Below are 8,517 nucleotides of genomic sequence, written 5' to 3' on the forward strand. Positions count from 1 at the left end.
TATCATTTGATCTCTCTTTGGACCCATTTAAAAATTGTTTCATTGTTTAATATTTTCTACTTTCTTTTAAATTAAGATTTTCCGATGTTTTGTGTAGTCATTGTGGTTGGGGTTTCTTGTCTGTTTGCTTGCTTGCTGTTTGTGTTTTGTATGATTTTCTGTATATGAAATGCAGGAAGAGTAGATCTATAGAGACAGTATCTTATTGATAATTGCCCAGGGGAGCATGGAAGGAAATGGGGAGCTAACAACAATGAGTATGAGAAGAAAATGTTCTAAAACGGATTGTGAACAGCGACCCACCTGTAGAGTACATCCCTTAAGTCATTTCATAGGCTATTGATTACAGTATTTGTAATTTGTAATTTAAATCTTAACATAATCAAATGATTAAATTGTATGATATGTAATAATACTATTTTTCTTCATGTAGAGGGCTAAATAGGCTGAGGCTAATCTTGAAATTAAGCATTGAAATTTTCATGGGAGAGGAAATCTTCTAGTCCTCTAGTCTTAGAATATTGTAAATACTCTCTTCTTCAAAAATTTAAGTAATTTTCAGGGGTAACTAACATATTTTAATCAGGCCTGAGCTAGGTGATAGAGATATGATCACTATTTTTTTAAGTAAATTTCTTTAAGGTTACAGAAGATTGGCTGAAGAAGAGAATGCAGGAATAAGGAAGGCCGACTCTAAGGTTACTTGAAATTTTTATTATAACAAAAAATGTTATAATATCAGTTGATGCAGAAAAAAATATTGAGTAAAAAGTCAATATCCTTTCATCATTTAAAAAACACAAAGGAAAGAACTCAAGAAACAAATGGAAAGAAGCTTCCTTCATTTAATAATCATTTTACATCTAAGAAAACCCACCAATGATCCTCTTTCTAATTTCTTATAAACATTCTTATACACCTGAGAAATAAGACCAAATGTCTACTATCATGCCTACTTTTTAACATTGATTTGATGATCTTAACCAACAGAAATAGGTTAAAAAGGGGAAAAAGCTATAAATAAAAATAGTAGGATTGGAAAAGAAGAGATTAACTGGCATTATTTGCAAACTATTTCATAATTTACATCAAGAAGCCAAAAGAATCAATAGACAAGCTGTTACCAGGGATAAGACTTTTTAGCCACATATATAGATATAAATTAAGTAAGACAAAAAGGAATCTAATAATAATGTTTGGCTACATCATGCATTTCAAAGTATTCACAGACATTTTTTCATTTGTGAAATCTCACAAAAATCCTAACTTTGCTATGTCATTGTCAGCAACCATTACCACAATATTCCTATGTAGCCAATTTGTAACTGAAGTAGAAAATTTGTATTTTCCTCTTTTTCCAATTGAGATATAATTTATATGTGGTAATATTCACACTTTTGGTGTAGTTAGTTCTATGTGTTATGAAAAACATATAGTTGTATAAAAACCACCAAAGTCAAGATATAGAACTGATTCATCACCCCAGGAACATTATCTCATGATTCTCTCTTCTCACTACTGTTAACCACTGATCTGCTTCCTGATTCTCAGCCTGATGACAAATTGTCAGAGCTGTGGTCAGCCTCGGGCTGACAAATCTTCCCATGATGCAAGTGCCCCAACATTGTACTCCTGTGGTGATGTTGAATGGCTATTGCCATGTCATTCACTACTCCCATTATTGCTCCTGGGGGGGTTATCTGTCCTGGATTCCATGTTTTGAGAGCTCTTATCTGTACCGTGTACATGCTCCAATCTAGTAGGATTTGTAAGGTAGAACTGGGGTCATGACAGTGAGGGGTGCGGGGAGCATTAAAGAACTAGAGGAATATTGTGTGTTTAATCTGTGCTATACTGCACCCTGGCTGGCCCATCCCTTCCATGAGACCCTTCTGTGAGGGGATGTCCAATTGTCTACAGATAGACTTTGGTCTCCATTTTGACACACACACCCCCCATTCACATTGATATGATTGTTTGTTTGGGGTCTTCTGATGCTTGATACCTGATCCCATGACACCTTGTGATCACATAGGCTGGTGTGCTTCTTTCATGTGGGCTTTATTGTTTCCCTGTTAGATGGCCACTTGTTTTAACTTCAAGCCTTTAAGACCCCAGATGCTATATCTTCTAATAGCAGGACACCATCAACTTTCTTCACCACATTTGCTTATGCACCCATTTTGACTTCAGATATCATGTCAGGAAGGTAAATCAGGTTATTAGAACAAAGGGTTTTTGCATTGAGGGAGTACTTGAGTACACAGACCTATATCCCTGTCATTGCATATTAATATATTACATATATAAATGCCTATATTTATAGCTCTATATATGTCCTTTGCCTCTTAGTTCCTTGTTCTATTTCCTTTTACTTTCCTCCTGTCCCACTGTCTTGTCTGACCTTCATTCAGCTTTCAGTAATTCCTCTCGGCTACATTGTACTTGATCAAACCCCACCAGACATTCTACACCCACGTCACCATCCATTTTAGATCTTTTGTTGTTCCCTTCTGCCTGGGTTTGTTAGATCCTCCCTCCCCTTCCCCCACCTCTCCCTCTCGCTAGTGCCTGCCCCCAACCATCAATCCCGTTGTTTCCTTCTCAATGAGGATGGCAACATATGTAGAAATGTGCTTGATACAATTGATGTATGGATTTTTATAAGAGCCTCCAATAAAATGATTTATATATTTAAAAAAAAGAGGAAGCAAGGATAGTGAGATGTAAGTTGTCGGGAGAGACCAGTTCCTGGAAAAAGACATCATGCTTGGTAAAATAGACGGTTAATGAAAAAGATTCTCAATGGGATGAGTTAAGACGGTAGTTCCAACATGCCAGCAACAATTACCAGGACAACAGGGTCTCAGAGGGAAAAGAAGACAAGATAGAAACTCTCCACTCAAACACAGCACACACATATGAAGGGAGATAGGAAAACACCCAAAACACAAGACAGGGTATGACAACTATGAATCCACAGATTGTGATAATAACTCTGAATTCCAACGGACTCAACTTATACAATAAAAGAAGAAGGCTGTAGGACTGCCTCAGAAAACATAATCCATCAATCTGTTGCCTGCAAGACACATCTTAAGCGCACAGACAAAAATATGCTAATAATAAAAGGCTGTCGGAAAGTATACCAAGCAAATGGCAACTTAAAAAAACAGGGGTGTCTATCTTAATCTACGACAAAATGGACCTCAAGGTTCAAACCATAGAGACAAGGAGGGACATTACATAATGCTCAAAGGCTCAGTAAACCAAGAACCAGTTAGCATATTGAATATTTACGCACCCAAATAATGGTGTGGCAAATTTTGTCAAACTATTAAAAAGATGAAAAAAGAAATCATGGATTCAACAATTATAGTAGGTCACTTTAGCACTCCGCTATCAGAGAAAGACAGATAGATCATTGGGAAAGAAGTTAAGCAAAGAGTCTATAGAGCTAAACAATGTAATCAGGCAATGGGGCCTGATAGACATTTATAGAGCTTTCCGTCCAAAGCCCTAGCAGAAAGCAGGTGTTTTGAGAATGATGAGGGCAACAAATGTATAAGTGTGCTTGACACAATGGATGGATGTATGGATTGTGATAAGAGTTGTATGAACCAAATAAAATAATTTTTTAAAAAGATGATAGTTCCAACATTGGGCTCAAAATTAGTAACCATTGTAAGGATGGCTCAGGGCCTGGTAGTGTTTCGTTTTATAGTCTGTGAGTTCTCTGCGAGATGAACTAAACCTGCAGCCCCTAACACCAAATACCTCATATTTGTGAGACCCCCCCTGTTGCGATTCTTGAAGGCAAGTTGTTGATCACAAGTTCCCTACACCATGCTCAATATCTGTGTTATTCTATACTACTGCATAAATTAGAACTACCCAACTAATGAAAATAGAGTAGCCTGTCTGCCCTCTCCCCGCTCCCCACGAGTGCCACTCAGGCTGCGCGGCTGGCTCTGAGCTCCAGGTTCCTGCTAAGCCAGCACCGCCACTGCCTCCTTCCAGCCACCATCATGCTCATCGCCCCAGACCTCATCAGCCACAATGAGACATCCTCCAACATCTACAAGGTCCAGAGATTACGGATGGGCTGTGCCAGAAAGTGGAGGGTAAGATGGCCAGTAGGACCAAAGGTCACATCGATGACTGGCCGATTGGTGGCAATGCCTCAGCTGAAGGCCCTGCTGGCGATGGAACAGAAAGCACAGTAATCGCTGCTGTTGAAATTGTCATGAGCCATCACTTACAGGAAACCAGCTTCACAAAAGAAGCCTACAAGAAGGACATCAAAGACTACATAACACCGATCAAAGTCAGACTTGAAGAGCAGAGACCAGAAAGAGTAACCCCTTTTAGGGAGGGGCTGCAGAACAAACCAAGCACATCCTTGTGAATTTCAAAAACGACCCGTTCTTTATTGGTGAGAACAAGAATCCAGATGGTGCCTTGCTCTGCACCGTGAGGATGGCGGGACCCCATGTACATGATCTTCTTGAAGGATGGCTCAGGGAGGGAGAAATATTAACACAGTGAGCAACTCACCACCGGTTGCCTCTCATCCTAGCCACCTGCTGTCACCCACACAACACCAGTTCCAAGACATATGGAACTAATGTCGTCTTGACCTCTTCAGTTACTTTTGACATTGATTTATTTGGAGGCAAAGCATTTTTTTAAGGAAAAAAAAACATGTGTAAATTGTCTAAAAATCCAATGTACTTAAATTCAAAAAATAAAATAAAATAAAGAAAATGGAGTATAAGAGCAGGATGCTATTAGAAAATATTTGAATTAAACAAAAATATGATTCCTCTGAATCAGAATCAACTGGCCAGGACGCAGCAGCAATATATGAATACAAAGTAAGAATAATGAAACTCAGAAATAGAATGTTGCAAGACACAGATTGTATTCACCCGAATTATTCTATTTATATAAAACTAGACAACACTATTCCAACATATAGAAACTAGGATTACTCTTGGGAAGATAACGAGTGGGGCTCCTGGAGTACTGGCAATATTCTGTTTATTGATCTGGTTACAGGTTGTTGTTTTCAGTGGCTGTCCAATCTGTTCCAACTCATGGAAACCTCTTGTACGACATAATTAAACATCACCGGTCTTGTGTCATATTCATGCTGTTGCTATGTTTAAGTCCCCGGTGGGGGTTATTGGGTCATTCCATCTAATTTTCACTGAGCCTCTACTTTCCTGAGTATGATCATCTTTTCTAGTGGCTGGTTTTTCCTCTACTGCATCCAAAGCAAGTGAGCAGAGGTCACAATACCCATGCTTCAAGGAGCTTGCTGGTTATATTTCTCCTAAAATAGATGTGTGCATCCTTACAGTTGTTGGAAATGTATCACCTTGCATACTTGATAGTGCATATTTAAAATGTATGTCCTACTGAAATACATTTTTAGGTACAAAAAACATGAAACCTCAAGGCAGAATTGGGGAGAGGGGAACCTGCTTACATTGAGTGGATTCTGGCTCATAATGACCCTGTAGGACAGACTAGAACTGCTCCCTAGGGCTTCTGTGCATCTTTATCAGAGCTACTTCCGCTTTTTCTTGAGGAGTGGAGTAGCTGGTGGGTTCAAACTGCTGACCTTGAGGTTGGCAGCCCAATGTGTACTCTACTTTACACCAGAGATCCCTTGCAGGTTTGAGGGGCCTTATTTAAAATGCTTTTCCAATTTAAAAATGTCTCCATCTGTTATTAATGAAGGAATTTATATTTAAAATGCCTTGGGGGAGCAGGATATACTGAGAAAGATTTTTTTAACAAATATTTATTTGTGAAGGAATTGGATTTATAGCTTTCCATGTAAAAGTAAAATTTCCAAAAAAAATTGGAATTAGAAGCAAATAAGATATACCTTGTGGGGATATTCAGAGAAGGGAGATACTCCCCCCTACACACACACACACCCAATGCATATGTGATATTCTATCTAAGAGAGTGTACATCCATCACCCTTCATTTCCTCTTTCATTATGTGTTGAGCAATCACCATGTGCCCAGCACTGGACCTGATACAGTGGGGATTCCAAAGCTGTTGAACATATACGTAGGCAGATACACAGGTATATAATTACATGAGATAAAAGAGAGTTAGCAAAGCCAGTTATTGAAGAAGTCACAGTGTAATAAAGCTAAATGACAAGAGACTTGTGTACACAGTGTTTTGAATTTAGGAGAGAGGAGGATACTCAACAACTGGAAAAATCTGGAAGAAAAAGGTTTAGCTAGAATGAAGGAAACGTTAGCATTTAGGGAGAAGGAGACTAGAGAAATGGCAGTCTCGTTCGGAGGAACATGTTCAACCAAAGCACAGTGCGAGGACAGCTTAGGGTGATCATGAAAAACAATATCTATTACTTATTAAATGGTCACTCCGTTGAAATCCCTCATGGTGCAATCACAAGCAAATGAGGGCCACCTTTATTATTCATTAATGGAAGCATCCACACATGAAGAGAAAAGTAAATCACTTGGTTTGTTTGTTTTCCTCTTCCTGTCTCTTCTGGTCCCATGTCTTCACTTTCACCCTGTAACTGGGCCTGTGTGGTTGGTATTCCAATGACCTCGCCAGTTTGAGAACTACTCAAAGTTTCTGTCAGTGATCCCAAGTTGAAACACAAAGCCACAACCAACTTCCCTGTTTCTATCATCTTTGCAAAGGATTAACTTTTATGCATTTGAAATGTGGCATTTATGATTGATAACTGCACTAATGAGTTTAAGTGTTAAAGTACATGCTATTAATAGTTTCGTAGAAAGCTCTGAAAGACTAAGCCCATCATCATTTCGCTGTTCAACTCGGAGCCCTTAAACATCGGTGGTTACTGACTTCACGGGGTGGGGGCGGGGGAAACAACCTCTCAGACATTTTTTAAAGAGAAGTCATAAGGCAAAGGCAATACTCTAAAGAATTCATTTCTCATGGTATAATTTTAGACTCAGGGAACCTAAGTGAAAGGGATGATTCAAGACAGGGGAGTAACACTATTTTCCAAGTAACCACTTTCTCATCCAGAAGTAAGGTAAACTCTACCAATGACAGTAACAGAGACACAGTAGCCAAATTCTCCTGCATTTTCAAACTTAAAGAGCTGATGCCCCCTACAACTTCCACTTGACCCTGGAGAAGTCTGGTGGTGTACATAGATTGAAATCTAAGCCTCAGATTCATCCCAGAAAAAAATTATGTTGGCAGATAAGACAATTATAGTCATGATTTCAGCATCTCTTCAACAGTGGCTAATATCTATGAGGGGGAGGCTGAGATGACTTGGAAAGGCAAGACAGCCCATACATAATTCCAGTGTCCTGGCATCGCGGCCTCCTGCAGATGAATGTAAAGCCACCTGGACACTGTATAAAGTTATTCTCACTGAGTCTATGGCTGAACAGGCTGCAGGTGTCACAGAGGAAGTTAGCTGCTGCCCCAGCTTTCTCCCAAACAGCTAGCAGTCAGGACCATTTCTTCTGGAGACTGTGCAATAAATGGACCAGATAGCATACCCCTCCAATTCCTTAAACATCCATAGAACTAATCTGATCATATTCAACTACGGTCACACACCCCTGTGCCCCCATTTCACCCTGAAGCCCATTCTTTATTGGGCTTGAAAGAAGCACAGCAAAGATAGAAAGATTTGTATGTGTAGAGGTCTGGGAAGAAGAGGCAAAACCCTCAAAGATCTGACCCCATCCCTGTGTAATTTTCGGGGCTAGCAAGCACAACCTGCTCAAAAACACTGATCCCTGGAAAAAAACAACGCTTTCTGCTCTCATAGAGAGCTGCCGGCTGGGAAGCCCACAGGGACAATTCTACCTTGCCTTACAAGGTCCCCCATTCTGATTGACTGGTTGGCAGTGAGTTTTTGAGCCACAATCTGAGGCGTCCTGGTGGCGTAGTGGTTATACATTGAGCTGCTAACTGCACGGCCTATGGTTTCAACATCCCAGCTGATCAGAAGGAGAAAGGTGAAGCCCTCCACTCTGGTAAAAATTTGACGTCTCAGAAATTCCAAAGTGACCATTCTACTTGGCATCGAAGGGCTGCTATGAGTTGGAATGCACTTGATGATAGTGAGTTTGGTTGGTTGGTTGGTTTTGGTTTAACTACAACTTTGCCAGGGTGATAGCTATGTGAAAAGCCACCCACGTGTGCCCTATTTGATTCATCTAAGATATCAGAAAAGAAAGTAGGTTAAAGTTAATTGCAGGGATGAGGAAAAGTAAAATTGTTTCATGCTAAGGTGTAAAAAGATTACTCAATCCCCTAGTTACAGCCATGAGGACATCATTACACATCACATTGGGTAAATCTGCTGCAAAAGACCTCTTTCAAGTGTGAAAAAGTGAAGCTGTCACTCTGAGGAACACCAGATGCATGCCACAGGCTTTTCAACCACCTCGTGTGCTTGGGATAGCTAGACAATGAGCAAGGAAGACCGAACAGGAGCTGATACCATTGGATGATGGTGT

At 39.9% G+C, this 8,517-nt stretch overlaps 1 pseudogene; it reads left to right on the forward strand.

Moving 5' to 3' along the window:
• The first annotated feature begins 4,028 nt into the window (after positions 1–4,028).
• Positions 4,029–4,540, forward strand: LOC101651341 (annotated as a pseudogene).
• The last annotated feature ends 3,977 nt before the right edge of the window (positions 4,541–8,517 follow it).

This window comes from Echinops telfairi, unplaced genomic scaffold (genome assembly GCF_000313985.2).
Source record: "Echinops telfairi isolate 266 unplaced genomic scaffold, ASM31398v2 ScPeMD7_70;HRSCAF=299, whole genome shotgun sequence".
Taxonomy (NCBI): domain Eukaryota; kingdom Metazoa; phylum Chordata; class Mammalia; order Afrosoricida; family Tenrecidae; genus Echinops; species Echinops telfairi.